Raw genomic sequence first — 20,602 nt, 5'->3', positions numbered from 1 at the left:
CTGTGAAAAATAATAAATAAATAAATAAATAAAAAAGGGAAAACCAAAGGGGAAAGGAGGGAAGCTGCCGCAGTTCCTGTGTTTGAGCATGGAGAGTGTATAGGAATTGGAAATACGTAGAAAAGAAAAAGCTGGGTCGTGCTACAGCCACGGCTGCGCTGGTTGCTTTGAAACTGGTGGAGGACGAATGTCGGACAGAAGTGGGGGAGTAACCTCCTCTTCTGTGGAACCGGATCGGTGTGAGTGCTATGAGGAGTTTGGACGCTGGGAGTGAGACTACCCTAGTGGGAGTGCCATGGGGTGGCTCGGGTGACTGAATTGGAACTAGGCTGATGGGACCAGGGGAATCTTCCCTAGCAGATCCACTGGTTATAATGGAATTTTTGGTTGATACAGGTGCAATGTATTCAGTTTTAAACAAAGCTTTAATACCTTTGGGGATGATTATATGATGATAAAAGGGGCGACTGGCCAAGGTGAAAAGGCTTATTTTTGTAAACTACTAAAATACCAATTGGGAAAACAATGGGGCATCCATAAGTTTTTGTATATGCCTAACTCCGCAAAAGCTCTTTTGGGGAGAGATTTGTTAGAACACTTGGGAGCAACCATTACTTTCAAAGGAGGCGAGATCACTTTAAAAGTAAAGGACCAACAGTATATAGAGATGTTAAAAGCTTAATTTTGATCACTAATCATGTCGAGGGAGAAGTCAGATTGAAGATATACTGGATCAGGTATTCCCAGGGATATGGGCTACAAACGTACCTGGAAGAGCTCCTAAAAGAATACCAGGTACAAACGGGGAACATGCTGTTACAGTATGTAGATGATCTGCTCATAGCAGGGAATAATAAGGAGGATGTAAGAAAAGAAAGCATTCGATTTCTAAACTTTCTTGCACAAAAAGGCCTACGGGTATCACAAGAAAAGTTACAATTTGTGGAGGAAAAAGTGAAATATTTGGGACATTATTTGTTTAATGGCCAGAAAATATTGGAGCCAGTCGCATTAAAGGCCCAGTGACGAGACCCCACTGGAAAGTAATCAGTACTCCAGGGGACACCAAGATAACCCTGAAAAGATAACGTAATAATAGAAACATTATTTAATTATTTTGCCGCATTATCTTTTGGTATAAAGTGTGTATTGCTGTTTATATTTGCTATAATTATTTCTCCTCTTTTCTATTATATATGGAAGCGTACAAAGTGTGCTGAAGGAAATTGCTAAACTTATGCAACCACACAATAGTGAATATAGAAGATATACTGATGTAAATAATGTATGTACTCTAGATATACGAATTAGGTGTAATAATTTGAATTGCAATTGTTATCCATTTGCTTGTCTTAGGTGTAAGGTATGTCAGGATAAATGGTGGACACACTATGAATGTGGATGCCCTGCAATAGGAGTTTGCACACAGTGTTGGAAAATCCAAAGAACTCTCACTGAGTGGAAATTAAAACAATTAGAGTCTAAAACAAGAAATTATTTGGGAATCCCATGAGTGGTGGGAGATTTTTGCCAAAGGAATAAACCCTCAATATTATTGTTACCACTCCAATGAACCAGTCCCCTTTATAGCCGAAATTTTGATTATAAAGTGTAGAAGGGAAGTACTAACTGTATCTTGCTTTGCCCCATTAGTTAAGGCTGCAAAGTGGGAAGCCTATGTAAACAGGCAGAAAGCCCGAAACAGCTGTTCTCCTGAAGAATTCCCTTGCTGCCGAGAAGATGGTACACCCCGTGGCTCGAAGCAACCGAGTCGACGGGCGAGGCAGAGGAGGAATAAACTGTGGAGAAAAGAACCAGAACAATGGGATGCAAAACCAGCAATGGCCGAACTTCCCCAGGACTGGTAAAAATATACTTAAATTGGCAAAATTGACAGACACCCTTTTTCCTGGTATACCGTTAGTTTTGTTATTGATAATAACCCAAGCAAATGGAAACCCGCATGAACCATTAAAGTGGGAATTAATATCCTGAGAAACATCCAAAGTGATAACCACTTTCACTGAGACGGGACAACCTGAATTCCCTGTACAACCTTAATGTAGAACTCGGGAAAAGGTTAAATCAACGTAAGAAAGATCGTGAGGCGAGCAGGTCATGGTATGAAAACTGGTTTAATGTCTCACCTTGGCTAACCACTTTGTTGTCTGCTCTAGCAGGACCGCTTATCATGTTGATTCTGAGACTTATATTTGGGCCTTGTATATTACGCTATATTTTACACTTTATTAGAGAAGGGTTTGACATAGCTAAACTGCTTATTTTAACTACGAGATCTGGGGTAAAATATAAGAGTGTATCTATTGATGAGGATGAAGATTGTTGTGAATGTGTCATGCCACGTAAAAAAATATACCTGTGATTGTAAGGAATTACCTTGTGAGTGTTATGATAAATGTTGGGAGTGTGGAAAAAGGTTGGCTTACAATTCTGAAAATGAAAGCAGCATCAAATAAACAATAATAGGATAAAAGAAAAAGGGGGGATTGTGAGAAACTATAAATTAGGATATTGTTTATTAGGATTTATGTTAAGCCCAATGTAAAGGTTAGGCAATAAAAAGTATGAAACTGCTTACTCAAACAGTCACCGGACACAGCTTACATAGACTAACAGTCGCCAACCGCAATCGCTTATCGCTTATGCAAACATAGTAGATGTTGCCTAAAGATAGCTGTAAGATGTTCCATGTGAGAAACTATAGACTAGTGTATTGTTTATTAAGATATATGTTAAGCCAAATGTAAAGGAACTGACAGAGATAAAACACAGCTGGCCAAGATAAGATAGCCGCAAGATGTCCCAGGAACTGGCAGAGATAAGACTAACAACTCCCTGCAAAGACATATGGATGAAGGATCAAAGGAGGAAGACTTCTCACCTTGGTCTCATCGATCACCAGGAGGCAGGAAACTACCCCCTAACAACAACTGAAGCATGCGCAGAGTACTTCCACTATTTCATGAACAAAGAAGTGAAGATGTTTAAAAAGGGGCTGTTTGAAATACTTAACACGGCAGTTGGCGGAGCGCAGACTCCCCTGTCGTCCAGCGCTGTCTTTGCTCATATTCTACTTGCTATAATTAATAAAATTTTAATTGGATTATGATCCGTTGTGGTCTCAATTTATAACATGGGATTTTACCAGTTCTTTCTTTGCTCATGTTCTAGCATTTAGGTTCGTCGGTAAGGATGAGGTAAGCTGTTGGTCGCGGGGCCGCGAAATGTCGCGGGGCGCCTCCCCGGAAGACCAAAGCCCACCGTTCCTTATCCGAGTCACGGCACCAGAAATTGTTATAAATTGAGACCACAACAGATCATTATCCAATTAGAATTTTATTAATTATAGCAAGTAGAATATGAGCAAAGACAGCGCTGGACGACAGGGGAGTCTGCGCTCCGCCAACTGCCGTGTTAAGTATTTCAAACAGCCCCCTTTTTTACATCTTTACTTCTTTGTTCATGAAATAGTGGAAGTACTCTGCACATGCTTCAGTTGTTGTTAGGGGGTAGTTTCCTGCCTCCTGGTGATCGATGAGACCAAGGTGAGAAGTCTTCCTCCTTTGATCCTTCACCCATATGTCTTTGCAGGGAGTTGTTAGTCTTATCTCTGCCAGTTCCTGGGACATCTTGCGGCTATCTTATCTTGGCCAGCTGTGTTTTATCTCTGTCAGTTCCTTTACATTTGGCTTAACATATATCTTAATAAACAATACACTAGTCTATAGTTTCTCACAGGAGGCCAGGAGGAAGCAGAGACAGGACACCTGACCCAAACTGACCAAAGAGGTATTCCATACCACAGCACATCATGCCCAGGATGTAATGGAGAGGGACCCGGAAGGGTTGGGACTGCAGGGTTGGAGGAGGTATCAGTTGGTGCTCGGCTGGGGGGAGTGGGGGGAGTTATTGGTCGGCTGGTATTGAGGTGTTGTATTCTTTCCTCTTGTTATTTCCTTTAGCACTATTATCATTGGTGGTAGCAGTAGTGATTTGTGTTATACCTTAGTTACTGGGCTGTTCTTATCTCAACCCGTGGGAGTTGCATTCTTTTTGATTCTCCTCTCCGTCCCTCCAGAAGCAGGGGGAGGGCAAGAAAGGGGGGAGTGAGCAAAAGAGGTTTGTGGTTGGGTTTAAACCACTACACACAGGTACCTCCTCTGCCTCTGTCCTATCAGGTATTGATAAGGAGGAGGAAATTGCTGTCACTGGCAACAAGCAGCACATTCACATTCAGGGTTAAGAAGGGGTTAAACCAGAAGTGCTGTTGCAGAGGCAGGCACCTGTAACCCCTGCAGAGCAGGGTGAGCACCTGTGAAAAATAATAAATAAATAAAAAAGGGAAAACCAAAGGGGAAAGGAGGGAAGCTCCCGCAGTTCCTGTGTTTGAGCATGGGATGGGTGCTGGGGCAGGCAGACAGACATGTTGACAGACTGGATTGAAGGGTTGATGAATAAATGTGGATGGGAGTGAAGGAGGAAGCATGGAGAGTGTATAGGAATTGGAAACAGGTAGAAAAGAAAAAGCTGGGTCGTGCTACAGCCACGGCTGCACTGGTTGCTTTGAAACTGGTGGAGGACGAATGTCGGACAGAAGTGGGGGAGTGACCTCCTCTTCTGTGGAACCAGATCGGTGTGAGTGCTATGAGGAACTTGGACGCTGGGAGTGAGACTACCCTAGTGGGAGTGCCATGGGGTGGCTCGGGTGACTGAATTGGAACTAGGCTGATGGGGACCAGGGGAATCTTCCCTAGCAGATCCACTGGTTATAATGGAGCTAGGGGACAAAAGGAAAAAAAAAAAAAAGGGAAATGGAATTTTTGGTTGATACGGGTGCAACGTGTTCAGTTTTAACGATTATATGATGATAAAAGGGCGACTGGCCAAGGTGAAAAGGCTTATTTTTGTAAACTACTAAAATATCAATTGGGAAAACAATGGGGCATCCATAAATTTTTGTATATGCCTAACTCCCCAAAAGCTCTTTTGGGGAGAGATTTGTTAGAACACTTGGGAGCGACCATTACTTTCAAAGGAGGCGAGATCACTTTAAAAGTAAAGGACCAACAGTATATAGAGATGTTAAAAGCTTAATTTTGATCACTAATCATGTCGAGGGAGAAGTCAGATTGAAGATATACTGGATCAGGTATTCCCAGGGGTATGGGCTACAAACATACCTGGAAGGGCCAAAAATGCACCCCCGATACAGATAAGCTCAAGGAGAGAAAACAGCCAGTCAGGATTAAACAATACCCCCTGCAGAGGGAAGATAGGGAAGGAATTTTTTTCCAAATGACTGAGAATTTCCTACAGCTAGGACTGCTAAAAGAGTGCCAATCTGATTTTAATACCCCTATTTTACCTGTTTGTAAACCTTATGGGTCATACCGGGTGGTACAGGACTTATGGGCTGTTAACAAAATAACTACCCTGTAATAGTAAATTCATACACTTTGCTAACATGCTTAACATCAGAGCTAACTTGATTTACTGTTCTAGATTTGAAGGATGCTTTCTTTTGCCTCCCTCTCCAGGAAGCCAGCCAGAAAATCTTTGCATTTGAATGGAAAAGCCCTAAGAGTAGGTGCAAAATCCAGCTCATGTGGACAGTGTTGCCTCGGGGATTTAAGAACAGTCCCACCCTGTTTGGAGAACAACTTTCAAAAGACTTTAAGAGTCCTGGGAAGCCCCACCAGAAGAAGAGAAGTTACTGCAGTACATAGATGACATCCTAATAGCTATCCAGACAGAAGAGGCCTGTGTGGCCTGGACAGTATAACAGGATGGTGTAGATTGTGGATCTACCATCATGGACTAATTGTTAAGCCTCTATATGCACTACAACAAGAATCTTCAGTGACAAGAGAAGCGACTTGAGCCTTCCACCAATTAAAAATGCCTTGAGGTTGGCACCAGCCTTAGGCCTCCCAGATGTGAGTAAACCATTCTTTCTTTTCTCCCATAAGAAACAAGAAATTGCCTTAGGAATACTAGCACAGGACTTGGGCCTGTAAGCAGTTGGACTCTGCAGCTGAAGGATGGCCTGGATGCCTCAGGGCCGTTGCAGCAGTTGTACTAAATATGCAAGATTTACCTTGGGCCAGAGAATGTGCTGGTGTCCCATACAGTGTCTGCAGTGCTGAAGTGAAAGGCAGGCACTGGCTTTCCCCACAAAGGTTTCTGAAATATCAAACCATCATGGTGGAGCAAGCCTCAGCAGACTACTGAGGCCACATATTCCAGTCGTCCGGATCTGAAAGATACCCCTTTAGACGACGCAGAAACCTGGTTTACTGGGAACAGCTATGTCATCAGTGGAAAACTGATGTAATAGCTGAAGTAATAGAATCCAGACCGTTACCCATAAACACCTCTGCACAGAAGGTGGAATTGATTGCTCTGACTAGAGCTCTGGAACTGGCAAAAGGAAAAAACATAAATGTCTATACAGACTCAAGATATGTATTCGGAGTTGTGCATGCACATGGTGCCATTTGGAAGGAGAGGACTGTTGAATTCACAAGGAAAAAAAGCATTAAACATGCACAAGAAATACTGAGACTGTTGGAAGAGGTCCAACTACCTGAGAAGGTGGCAATTATGCACATCAAGGCACACCAGAAGGTGAGCTCAGAATTGGAGGAGGGAAATGAGCTGGCGGACAAAGAGGCAAAAGAAGCTGCAAAAGGTGAGATAACAATTGAAGGAGCTTTAATTCCTGATGGGAAAATTTCTCTCAAAGGTAAGCCAAACTATAATAAAGAAGATCAGAAATTAATTATAGGTCAAGATGAAGGGTGGGCTAGTACACCACAGGGAAAGATAATTGTTCCCTCATCTTCGTTATGGTCCTTAGTAAAGAATGCACATCAAAACACACTGGGGAGTCGATATAAATATTTGATAAGCAAAATTATGGCTAGAACTCTGTATGCTATTATTCAACAGGTAACTCACCAGTGTAATCTCTGCTTCCAAACAAACCCCAAAAGTAATCCTAAACCCAAAATGGGTCAAATTGGGAGGGACAACAAACCAGGACAATAGTGGCAGATCAACTTTACAGAACTGCCAAGAAAAGGGGGGTTTAGATATTTGTTGGCACTAACGGATATCTTTTCAGATTGGCCAGAAGCCTTTCCAACTAGAACTGTGAAGGCCTGAGAAGAAACGCAATTGATACTAAGAACATATGCCTTGATACAGAACAAAGCACTTATCATTTTGAAATCCATCCAGACATTACTCAAAAGGACTGTACTTGTGTATATTGTACTTGTATATATTATGTATGTGTGTGCTTAAGAACTGCTTGTGCTTTTGTGAGGATAATGATAATGAAATCATGACTGTTAAGAATCATTCTAATTTTGTTTTTATAATTTTACTAAGATCACTGGGTGTGACTTTGCATATTCAGCACCAGTTATATCCCACCAACTGATAAAATCCAGACCTGATGAGAGGGGTCCAGGAAAACAGACATCCATCATAATATGGAAAAAATAAGCAGAGTCCTACTAAGGGTAGGACCAGATACAAGACACCACTGGTGAAATGTACCTTTGGGATGACCACCAACTGCAACTGGCATACTGAATACGTTGTGTCACCCCATTATTGTTCTTCTAATGTTAGTTAGTATTAGTTTCATATTGTCTATTGAATTATTTGTTTGGAACTGGCGAATGTTACGATACATAATGATTTTGAACTCTCTATCAAATACACATAATAAGGTGCTGAGAGATACCTTCCGCAAGAGTTGGTTGAAAGAGGAACTTGTCTGAAGAGTAAAAGAATTTACTCACTTTATAGAAAAGGGGGGATTGATACAGGGTTAATGAAATGTACAATGTATATCAAAATCACTTTGTAAATCGATATAACATGGATAGCTCTGTCATAAATAATATAGTAAAAGAATTTACTTACTTTATAGAAAAGGGGGGATTGATACAGGGTTAATGAAATGTACAAAGGAAAAATACAGGGGATTGTATAAGAGAGTTAGAAGAATCCCTTGCTTAAACAAAAGTATTGTCTGCTGTAAACACCTATCATGCTTACCAAGCGAACAAAGCACAGACTACTGATAAGGGGAGGAGACAGAGGCCTGATTCTACTGATAAGCAACTATTGACAAGGAAATGTGAATGTCTGGGTCTATTGATAAGGGGGAGAAGCCGATGATTTATGGATGAGGTACCGACTAAACCCTAAAGCCATGAGCAAAGATTAAAAGGTGAAAAGTTTAAGAAGAGGAAGACTCATTTACTTCATCTTGAGACCCCTGCCCATGACCAGAGGGGGCACTGCGCAGGCGCAAAGGACCTTCTAGCTCATTATAATAGGAAGCGGGGACAGATACTATGTATAGGCGTATCAGTAATCTAGTGCATATGTATACCTTAAGGGAATAAATGTAAAGGAAAAACGACCCTGGGGGTGCATACTTTGGAGGAAAGATCCCCATGCACCTCAGCGCTGAATAAAGCATACCTACTTTACAACTTTAACGAGTTGTGGAGTCAATCCGCGTATCAAAATGAAGGTGTGAATATCAGTGATCATCTGGTTCTAGATTAATAGGCTGTGGGGTTGAAAGGATTTTGCCTGCCATGATACTGAGGTTACAGCTTTATAAAAGAGCTATTTTCCTATGGAGTTGAGTTGCTTTCCAACACACAGTGCCTCTAACCTCCCAGGGAGAGCTGCTTTCCCCACCAAGAGTTGCATTTGGTGTTGTTGGTGCTTACAGTCATCTGTGGGAGGCAGTGGCATTCAGGGTTTATATATAAAAAAAGAGGTTAGCATTCTGAACTAAAAATTAACATGTTCTCTGCATAATTACAGACTTACAGCATGCACTAATGCTGTACAATAGAGGGCTTTCCAGGCAGAGTTTAATGGCTCAAAAGCAGAGCCATCACTTCTTTACCCCCCATCTCCTTTTAAATTAGAATGGACATGTTTAAAACACTCCTCAAATTCTACTGCAGAATAGCTGTTTGGCTTCCAGTTGTGTTTTCTGATTGGTTTTGGTTTTGGTTTTGGTTTGGGGGAGATGGCGAGTTTCTTTTTTAAAAGGTGATTTTTCTTTTTAATGCTAAAGATGGAAATGGTTTGCATATTCATGGCACATTATAATTTTGAAAATAATCTAATAGATATTTAACAATGGCTGTGGGTAAATGGACACTTGTTGCACTTTGTTTAGACCATTTAAACCATCGTTTGATGGTGAAAGCATGGGTAATACCCTTGATGCTTTGTTAAAAAGGCTCTAATTAAAGCTGGTTCCTGCTCTCTCCTCTTGGACAAATATGATGTGAGGTAGTTCAGTGACACTGTCAAATTGCTGAATGGAGTGCTAGTTCCCCATTCACCTTGACAAATGATACCCTTAATTGGGGTGTGGGGCGTGGATGGCAGGAACAGCACTGCCATTGTTGGTGTTCATCCCATCTGCTTGGCTGCACTTCCCCCCTCTCCCCCAGTGCTTGTCTCATTTTAAAGAATTTGTGTTCCTCTGTCCACCTGGTCACAAAAAGCAGTGCTGTCGGGGGGCTTCCCACTCTGTGCAGCCTTTGCATCCTGCCTCTTGCTTGGTGCAGGTCCAGCCCTAGAAAGCTGTGTTGAAACTCAGGTCTCCTTTGAGCTCTGTAATAAGCCAGTAACTCCCTCCTAGTCTGAGCAAGTTGGTGGTTTTTCCCCTGCAATAGGACAGCTTCCTGTGATGATGGTACTGGATGTTACTGGAGCTGGTCACTTCCCAGTTCTAGGTTTGGGGTTTTTTTTGCTTCGACTCTGGACAACCCATGGTCTCTTAGTCTATGAAAGTTAGCCCTTTGCCACAAAGCCCAAATTCCCTGATGGATAGGCCAGTAGCATAACATCACACTCAGCCCACCTGACTCTGTTCTACATTGTTTGTATGTGAATTTAACTGCATCAATGTGAAAGCATTAGCCTAAATTTTCTTCCTCTCTACCACAACCTGCTTGAATTGGACTTATGAACCCCTTGGCTCCCTTTTCAGCATCCCTCTGAAGGGAGAGGATCAGTGTGCAGAGCTGAAACCAGAGGCAGCATGCTGTGTCTGACAGCACTCCATCTGAAGAGCCCTAGTGTGTCATTAATGCTGGATCATCACTCTGCCTGCCTTGCAGAGGAAGGGAGCTAATGCTTTAAGGCACTCTCCAGACACAGTATGACAGTGTAGTATTTGCTGCTGCTAGAGCACTGGATTAAGCAGAGAAGAAAAGGGTTTTGGGAAGGAACTACCTATCGCTGTTTTAACTTGCTGCTAGCGATGTCTTTCACTTTTGCTTGGCTAATGCTTACTGATGATAGCAGTTGTTGCAGCTGTAGGACTTCAAAAAGGGGCTAATACAGGAGCAGATCTAGGGAGGTTGTTTTTCCCCTTACCCCTGCCCAGTGCAAGACTGTGGAAGAAAGGGAGAAGAGATTACGATGATTGTAGACCAGCATGTTCTATGGGGTTTTCTTGAATTTAAAGTAGGGATGGATGGTAGCATCTTTGATTTTTGTAGTTATGGTGAAGGAATCTCCTCCACTCTGGAGATGCACCCCTACCTTTGAGGGAAGGAGGTCATTGTGGACACTCAGGGAGGGAACAATCCTGACACAGAGGAAGACGTTCATATTCCAGCATCTTCTGCATGACGTTTGCATCATCATTCTCTGAGGAATATGATGTTTTCTACTCAGAAGAACTTTCACAGTTTTCCCTAGCTGTGGCCCAGCAGCCCTGAATGATATTTTTTTCCCTTCTTCTCCCACAGTCACATTTGAGTGCAGAAGTGATTGATGTGTGAGCTGACTGAACACTCTACTAAATTGATTACCAGTGAACCAGATGATAGCAGTTCTGACAGCTGGGTTACCACTCAGAGTTGTTTACACTAACTGCCATTTGGGGTGAGTAGTTTTTGTTCATAGCCCCCGAATCTGTTGCTTTAAGAAATTCATAGCTAAGGGGAGACAGTTCTGTGCTGAGCCACACTGGTAAAGCTTTCCTTTGTGATATCTTGAGCTGGCAATGCAATACGTAAAACAACAAATACATAAACTGATCCATAATGTGTAGTTTTGCAGTTGGGAGTAGCTTCTGCAGTAATGTTACATGGCCATAAAATAACAGAGAATGTCTGTTGATAAAAGCAGCATCTTTAAAGTTGTGGTTAGCAGCTCCAAATGGATCATTACACTCCTGAAATGGCTGACAAGGCTACAGCCTGTCCCAAAGACCTGACTCTCTCTCCAGGTACCTTTACCTGTTTTAAGGTTTGGCTAGAAAGCAAAAGCTCTGTGTATCCTCTGTGCTTCCGGCTCTGCACCACTAGTGAGTTATGCAAACTAGAGCTAAGTAGGGGGAGAAGCTGTCTGAAAACAGAATGCGAGGTGAGCTACCGAGGCAAGCATGGCTGCAGGGACACTGCCAGGCATGGATGCTCAGAAATGCAAGAGGGATGCCAGTGATAAATTATTCCTGCAAATATATATCCTTCCTTGCCAGGAAGGGACTTTGCTTGGGTGTAGCTGGTTGTGATCAGTGGTTTTCCCTGTAATGCAACTGACTGCAGCTTTCCTTTAAGAACATCAGTGGGTTTGGACCTGTCCTCTCCAGTCATGAGACTCCTGGTACAAGGATTTGGGTATTTAATACAGTGTTTGTTCAGTCACAAGGAGGGAGGGTTCACTCCCTGCAGTGGTTTGAGGAAAATCACCCTTAGGATCAAGTTTGCTAGTTTCAGAGCCAACATACACTGTATTTGGGAGACCACTCTGCCACCTGTGAAGCTCTGACCTGTGCAAGGTGCCCAGTGGTGCCTTTGGGGTAGGTAAGCCCGAGCCACAGAGCACCTTCTACAGACACAATGCTGTTAATGGAATTGCTCCTAAATCAGGGAGTACAATGTTAATTCAGAGGCTCAGGTTTTTTCCTCTATGTAAAATATCCTGTACCATTTTTAATGATAATTTGTGTCCAGCTGATACCCCTGAAGTGTTGTTTTAATTAAAACAGAAGTGGAAATAATGAACTGGTGGCATTGTTGGTGATTCTGCAGCTCCATCAATGTTAATGCATAGTAAAGTGCTCTCCTGATAGCTTTTTGTGTTTCATTAAATTAAATGTAGACATCTCAGGTCTGGATATTTTTGTGTATGTGGTTTTGCAAATACAAGCCGTGCAATTGGTAAGCAGAATTATGGAATTGTGAAATGCAGGACTATTGCACCAGGGATTTAAAAAGAAACCGCTTTGAATTTGGGAGTGTCATCAGCAGTTTGCAGAGGGACAGGAGCTGTGTTGGCACTGTGGGTTAAATGTTCACTTGGGGACCATGGAAACAACTGCCCAATAGTGTTACTCTTGCCTTTTGTGAAATGCTTCTTCATGGTTGTATGTTTTGCATATTAGCAAATGCACTCCTTATTTATTTCTTCAGTGCTTCTAATTTTTTCTTTAAGATGGGGGTGGTCTGTTTCTGGATTTTTCTCTGGCTTTCTGCACTGTAATGATGGCAAACACCATCACCTGACTGCTGGAATACACTGGCCTGACTTTAATCATTGGGTGACTGGCTTTTAGCATAGTTTAATCTCTGCTGGTTTACATCTCCTCTTGTAATTACATGGTTGCTGGTAGCATTATTTTTCTGTTGGTGACAACGAAAGGCACGTGTTAGTATTTTATGTAACCTTATACATTTTTGGTTTTGTCTAAAGGGTAGGTGAAGTACTTTCCAAATAAAATCCTCTTTATTTGTGTGTAAGCAGCATATTTTCACCCCTTGTGCTATTGTCTTTAAGACAGGGTTATATATAAAACCACGTTTGTAAGTATCATATGGAGGAAAAAGTAGTTGGGGAAAGCCTGTGTTAATAACAGGGCTGCATTTCTGTAGTGCAGACAGTTTCATTGAGGTAGATATGCATACAACTAAATAACCTGTTCAAAGCCACAAAAAGGAGCAATGTTTAATGTAAATAGTGTCCAAGTATTTTAACTGCTAAATAACCAAACCCAGCAAAACAATAGAGAATCAAAGCTCCCTTCTAAAGAACACTGACACCAATTAATATGCAGTAAAATTATCTGCCTATACAAGTTTCAACAGCTCTGTAGGTCTAAAATGGCAGGCGCTTTCTGTTGCTGTATAAAAGTCAAATTCCCATTTATTTCAGCCTCATGTGCAAATTCATGCAGCTCAGTTAAGGGAATAGCTTCACAACTGATGTTCCAATCTGTGCCTGTAGTGGTGCATCACAATGCAGCAAATGCATTTTCCACATTAACCAAACATGACAGCTGAAACAATTATTAACCATGCAGTATGTCAGAAGTCATCAAAAATTCACATCAGAGTAATTGCAAAAATTCACATCAGAGTAATTGCAGTGGCTTGGGGGGGGGGGGGGGAATAGTAGCATTTCTCTCCTCCTGCTGCCTCACCCCCTCCTAATTCCTACATGGTACAGTCCGTTAACAATAAAATATCCTTCTGTAACCTATAAACTGTTACTCCCATCAGTTACTGGTTTCAGACTGATGCTTTCCCTAGAATTTGAATAAAACACCGCTGGAAAAAATAAATATATCTATAGATGCTTTACAGGCAGAGGTGTTCAGCCGTGGAAAGCAGCTGCTTTCTTATTGTCTTGCTGGACTCTTGACTGTCTCAGCCATTTCAGGACTTGCAGGTTTGATTTATAATTTATTTTTTAAGAGATGAGAAAATGTGAGCGTTAATACAGAAAGATACAGCTGTGTAAGCGTAAATCCCAAGGCAACTGAAGTGTGGCAGTTACAGTCAGCATTAGGAGGTTTGTAACTCCTCAGTACTGATATCTACAGGTAGGAATGTATGTATTTTAAAATCTATAAAATGAAGCTAACAAGCTTGCTTTGCTATGAGGGAGTTTGCCTTCAGATGTCTTCTCTGGTGGTTTTTTGTGCTTTTGCTACAGGTCAGTTCAATTTGTAGGTGAGTAATTCAAGAGAGCAGGTGGGTAGATGTGGAGAAATCCTTTGCTCCCAGAAAAGCAACCTTACTGTCTGTGCCTTTACCTTCTAATCATCTTGGCTAGAGCAGCCGTTGGGTGGGGCAGTCCGAGCTCTGCTCCGGGCTTCAGTCAGGTTGCCTCTTTACAGCCTCTCTTGACATTGCTGACTTTGCTTTTTTCATTTAAGCAGAAATATAGGAGCTTAACTTTCTAAATGCCTTGATTCCTGTTGTTCTCTTCCGTAGGCTCTGAAATGTCTCTGGAAATATTTGAAACAAAAAATAAAATATGCTACTTGATGACATGATTTTTCTCTTAGTTTTCATTGTGGTGCAAAGGTCTGGGTCCACTTTGTTTCCTCTGTTCCTCCAAATGCACTTAGGATTTATTTAGGAGACACGCTAAACTTTCTCTAATTTTATTTTGAAGTAAGGGTTTCAGATGGGGGATGAAAATTAAAATAAGATAGAAAATACTTTTATTTTCCTAAAGTAAATGGAGGCACTTAGATATTTGCTTCTTTTGGCTAGTTTCTTTAAATGGGGTGGCGAAGTGCACTTGCTTAGTCAACTGGAGTTTGCAGCCTAGACCCCACCTCTCTTTCAAGTGAAAAGGATACGTTATGAAAGGGGTTAAGCCAGTAAAATCATAGTAAAGGGAAGCAGTCAGGGAATTAACATCTATATAAATGTGGTGGCCGTGATGAACTGGGTGGGTGGCAGCTGATTTAATACTGTCAGCTCTCAGGACTTGGAAGCTGCATGTCTGCCTTTGGTATGGGGACAGGGGTATAGGGTGGGCTGCTTTTCCTCCTTTCCTTTCAATTCTGTTTCTCCATAGGGAGAAAAGCAGGTTAATGAAATGTGCTGTGCCGAGACAGGGCCTGGACTCTTGAAGCAGAGAATGACTTGCCTCCCTCCTTTGTGGCTTCCTCCTGAATATTGAGGTGCCTATATGCCACCTTCTGCACTCCTCCTGTTGTCAACTGCCAAATGCTTAGAAGGGGAGGCAGGGGAACAGTGGCATAGCATGGCCAGAAAGTTGTCTCTTGTTTAAACAAGATTACCTGTGCAAAGGGGGGTGGGGGGTGGGGTGTCTTGCCACAAAAGCAGCTCAGCCAGAAGTCAGGTAAAAGATGATGAAATGTTTGGTTTACATGTGTAAAAAGATGGAGGAAGGCATCTCCACTGACCCTGTATGGGAGATGGCTCAATTACCCTGCAGTTGGTACAGTGTGGCAAATTATTTTCCTTTGTCTGAAGTGGTGGGAGACAGAGTTCAACTAATCTCTGTAAATTAATGTATGGAAAAAGGACTGAGCCACCATAATTAATAATTAGCTGTAGGTCTCTTCTAGCAGGATTTTTCTCTGATATCTGCTGGCATTTCATGTACATTAAAGTCTGAAAGCTTGTGTGTCTTGTTAATGCAACATGCAAATAAAGGCACACACTGCTAGAGAGTTCCTTAGCAAGGGTGGAGTACAGCTGGAGGAGAAAAATGGAAACCTTTTGTGTCTGGTGTATCCTCAGCACACTGGGCTTGTGCCCCAAGTCTGGAAAGTTTAAACCTCAGGTTTATTACACAATAGGAGAAATAAGCTGAAAAAGAGGAAAGTGCTTATTATAACATATCATTTGTTGCAGCAGAGAATTTTAATGCACCCCTTTCTCTCCGAGCTTTATAATGTCTAACATTTAAAAATACAAATTGTATCATTATAACAGGCATATTCCAGGATTCTGTTTTTATTTTAATCATATGTAATTAATAATTCATAGGTAATTTAAATAATTAACTTTGTGAAATGTATCAGTAATGTAGTAAGGAAACATAATTTCTGAAGACCATGGCATATTTAAATTGAGGATTTAAAGATGTCATGACATGTATGAACTCCAAATTGCTTGTTTTCACTGTCAGCAAAATATTGACATTTATTCCAAGGGACACCTTGCCATGCTGAAAATACCTGTTAGGTGAATAAAGTAGCTATGATTTATGTCCAAATATTTAGGAAGACTGGGCTAGCTAATGTGGGCTTATTTTTTTAACTCAGGTGGATGATTTTGCTAAATCATCCCATGTTATTTAAGAGGGCAGAACTTCAAATTTGCTCATTTTCTTACACAATTTTCTTAAAATTTTATTTTCTTTTAAAAAAAGAGAAAATCTTATACCCTTCACACTACAGTACATCTAATCTTGTCTCTTTCTTTGTAGTGTTAGCCAGCCACTATCAGCAAGATCAAGTAGATTTAACTTTGTAAAGGTTTTCTTTCCCTATGTGGGTTTTTCTGGAAGACTTCAGATTGCAATAGGAATGTTAGGGGAAACCCCATTGTGGAGGTGTAGCTCTAAGGAAAGCCAACTCTGCTGGGGTTTAGGGTTTGCATCCTGGTTTAACTTGGTTATCACATTTACAGAGCTGACAGGATTTTGATGTCTCTGAACCAGGCATTGTCCCTTCAAGGCAGTTAATATCTGCTGCATGCATCACTTTGTGTCTGAAATACAGTTGGAGGCCGAAAGGTTGTTGCTTGGCTTTATTTTCTTTTCTTTTCTAACCAAAGCAGAAAGATAACTACTGCTCCCAAAGAACATTCAGGAAGGTGGTACCATGGGTATTCAGCTGTCAGATGGGGGCACAGCAGCTGAAATTCTTCTGCTTGAGTCAGCCTGAGTACAGGGAGAGTGTGAGGCTCAGTGCTGCCAGGCTCACTACTTGCATCCAGAGGAGGTAAAGACAATTGATTTTTTTCATTACTTTATTTATACATACAGTTTCAGACTAACTTGAAGGCATTTCACTGTTTTTATGCACCTGAAATTGTGAAGGAAGAGATGTGCAAATAGCGATAATGGTTTTTTGCTTCCCAAAAAAGCCTGAGAACAGGCTGTTTCTCGCAAGCAACAAGGTTATGTGCTCTGAGACAGACAGAAGGATAAAGCACTTACAGGGGTGTAGGAGACAGAAGGATTGCACTAAAATGTGCAGAAATGGGTTAGAGGAGGCTGGGAGTTAGTGACTAGCAGGTTTGTTTAATAATTTGTCCTTCTTGCTAGTGTTCTATCAGAAATGTGCTGCTTCAGGCTGGTAAATACTTCAATTGATAGGGATGGCAGTTTGGTTTCCAGATGTGATCCTGATAAATGAATTTTCTGTGACCAAGTGGGTTATTGTAGCTGCTTATATGTTGATGCTAATGTACAATTAGCCCAGCGACAGACACTGCAAGAGTGTCACTATGCCTCCTTTATGCCTTTTTCTTTTCTTTTCAAACTACTCCCTTGTTAGCTGCTGTTTTCTGTGCTATCCAGAGAGAAGCCTATCCTCCCATAACAGGGCTGGACACTCCTCATTCTTCAGCTCTATCAATTTTTTGTGTGGTGCTGGCAGATTTCCAGTGGCTGGTTTCTCAGCTTGCACCATCTCAGGAGACTCCTCACCAGCTTTCAGTATGGTAAATCGAGGTGTGGTCCGCAATGACAACACTTCACCCCTGCCATGCAAGGACATGACACAGACAAGAATTCCATGTAGAGGTTGTATTTGTGGCTGCATTATTTGAGCATGATTTCCTCTTAGAAGAGGAAGAGCACATAGCTACCTCTGAGAAAATGTGGAAGAACCACAATGCTAAAATGGCAGCAGAAGAAATGAGAAAATGGCGTCCTCAGTGAAATTAGTTTTGATGGCTTGATTCAAGGTTTGTCCTGCCTGATGCAAGAATGTGTTCAGCAAGGTGTTGCATTACAGGCTTAGTTATGACAATGAATGTTTTAAAATAATTAAAATATGTAGATTTTCCTCAGTATTCCCTTAAAAAGTGTGATAACAGAGAGGCAAATGCAAGAGCTTATTCCAGTGGATGATCAGAAGTTATGTTTATTTGCATGCTATAAATACTTTTAATACAGGACTGCATTATGGATCTCAAACCCATCAGCATCACCTCATAATTTATTTAAACTGAACTCCATAAAAGAGCCAAAGCCCTGAGTTTTGCTTTGATTGTGAATCTCTTGATGCGTGTATGATTTTTGTAGGGTTGTATTTCTTTAACAGGATGCTAATACAAGGACATTTATAGTGCATGGGAGAGACTGTAGCCACTCAGCATAGGGCTGAGCAAAGACCCACACCAAGGGCATCCCTCTGCATTTAAAAATCTTCAGGAAAAACATAGCCACGTATTTGGAAACTTGAAGAGAGCACTTAGTCAATATTTGCCTACAGCTTGCTCTGCAACACAGATTAAAGGCTGTACTCAAACCGAGCCTTACATCAGTGGCCTACCAATGGGGCAGAGAAGCCCTGCCCCTGCCCCTGGATCTGTCTCCAGTGAAGGTTGCTGTTGTGCATCTTCCACAATGCACACAACCTGTGGAAGGCAGCTGGTTTGTAGATGGTGGTGCCCCTTCTGCAGGGTGTGCATGGGGAGTTGTGTGCGTTGCATGGAGTCTTGCTCTAGCACAGTGGGCATCTGTTCTTGCTGCTGCCAGAGTGAGGTCCGCGTTGCTGCTCCTCCATCATGAAACGAGACCACATTCAGAAGGTATTGGGTAGTTATGAATGCTCCATCCCTGGCAGTGTTCAAGGCCAGGTTGAACAGGGTTTAGAGCAACCTGGTCTAGTGGAAGGTGTCCCTGCCCGTGGCAGGGGATTGGAACTGGAAGAGCTTTTTAAGATCCCTTTCAACCCAAACCATTCCATGATTGCCTACAAGCGTGGAGCACAGTCACGGTGTGTGGGGGGAAGGTGGTTCGAGACCCCTGTGAAGGCAAGTAGTAGAGCAGCAGATTTTCCCCAAACCCAGTGTTTGGCTGTATTAGTGCAGTTTTGTGTTACAGCTATTAGTTTGCATGTTTTTCCCTCTAAAAAAAAAAAAAGCCTTAACATGGCTGTTGCTTTCAAAGCCTCTGATGCAACAACAGGCCCTTGGGTTTTAGCAAACTGTAAACCCTTCTGTGTTTTCCTGATTTTTCTCCTGTTTAGTCAACAGTGAATTTTTTTTTTTTTTTTTTTTTTTTTTGAAAAAATGTTGTAGGTTTTCCCATTTGTCCTGGGTTCAGCAGTAGCAGTCAGTTTTTCTCCTTCTTAGTAGCTGGTGCAGCACTGTGTTTTGACTTTCAGCCTGGGAACAGAGCTGATAACACCGATTGTTTTTAGTTGTTGCTAAGTAATGTTTATTCTGGCTAAGGACTTTGTGAGTCTCATGCTCTGCCAGGGACGAGGGGAGGCCGGGAGGAAGCAGAGACAGGACACCTGACCCAAGCTAGCCAAAGAGGTATTCCATACCACAGCACGTCATCCCCAGGGAGGTAACTGGTAGTTACCCGGCAGGGCACGGGCTCTCTTCGGGGGAGAAAAGGGGGGGGGGAGTGAGTGGATGAGCTGTGTGGCTCGGTTTGAACCACAACACCATTCTAAACATAGTGGTAAGGAACTTGAGTATTTTAGTTTGACTGGCTCTGCTGTCTTAGGCTAGGAAAATCTTGTATGGCTAAATCCTTGAACACTGGGAGGAGCTTTGTCAGGCCTTCCTTTTCAGTGGACCTTTGCATTTGTGTACAATGACTCATTCCTTGTCTCTCATGCAGCTTTGAAGTGATGCTGGTTGATAAATCAACCTTTCTTGTGTTCTCTTCTTCTCTGAGGATCTCTGCACTTGGACCCTTAGTCTGCTTTGGCCCCATAGCAATTTTGCCATCTGAAGTCCTCCAAGGAGAAAGCCAATTTCACAAATGCCCTTAGCTCATTGCATTTGGTCACTGACCTTTGGGCAGCTTCCTTGCTGTTTGAAGGACACTATATTGCACAGGCCAAGGTATGTCATGAAGCTGCTTATCTGTGTCATTTTAGCAAAAACTGATGCTTTCTAGAAAACAAATCTTAGGAGACCTATAGAAGCTTCCTAGAGGTGCTGGTGTAATGCATGCAGAAGAAGAGTCTGAATAGAGACAAATACTGCCTGTGCTGTGCTGGCATGTCCCCATCCTCAGGAATACATTAGTTGGCCACACCATTGCTTGTGGGCCCATCTGATCAAATCCAGCCAGCAAGTTTTGATACTTGTGTCAGCATAAACAATAATTTGGATTAAAATATAGTAAGGTCTGTTATTGTGGCAGTGGGTTCCAAGTTTTGCTTCATTTTCTCCCAAGAGAACATGTCCAGGAGAGCTGTGCTGGGGTGCAGTACCCTGGGAGTGTGTTCAGACTTGTGCACCTCTGCAGTAGGATTGTATTTAGCAGTTAGTTTCTTAAAATTCCTAGTAGAGATCATAAGATCAGGTACTTCTTCTGGAACACTGTTCCCAAACCATTGCCGAAGAGTGATTTTTTTGTTAACCATGTAGTCATCATTCCTGCTGGTCCTTTGCAGCATTCACTGGTTCTACTGGAAATACATCACTTGGAAATATTTTAATCAAAGAGCAATTGACTTGAAAAGGCCCCAGATTGTTCATTTCATTTTCTCCTTTCTTCCCCTGCAAATGAAAAAGTAACTATTGCTGTCAACATCCGAGGCCTTGGTATA

The 20,602-nt window shown here is 42.0% G+C and overlaps 1 protein-coding gene across 11 annotated transcripts in view; it reads left to right on the top strand.

Annotated features, from left to right (window-relative positions):
• LOC136004249 (nuclear pore complex protein Nup93-like) overlaps nt 1-20,602 on the top strand; it is a 94,088-nt gene that overhangs the window by 21,026 nt on the left and 52,460 nt on the right. For 9 of the 11 annotated variants that reach the window (XR_010608323.1, XR_010608317.1, XR_010608325.1 and 6 more), the window contains exon 2: nt 5,559-6,766. The gene's annotated coding sequence lies outside the window, so the exon portion shown is untranslated. The remainder of the gene's footprint in view (nt 1-5,558; nt 6,767-20,602) is intronic. The other 2 variants (XR_010608319.1, XR_010608321.1) reach the window with 1 other exon arrangement.

Source organism: Lathamus discolor, chromosome W (genome assembly GCF_037157495.1).
Source record: "Lathamus discolor isolate bLatDis1 chromosome W, bLatDis1.hap1, whole genome shotgun sequence".
Classification (NCBI taxonomy): Eukaryota; Metazoa; Chordata; class Aves; order Psittaciformes; family Psittacidae; genus Lathamus; species Lathamus discolor.
The sequence above is the reverse complement of the archived record's forward strand: the minus strand, read 5'-3'. Positions and strand labels throughout refer to the sequence as shown.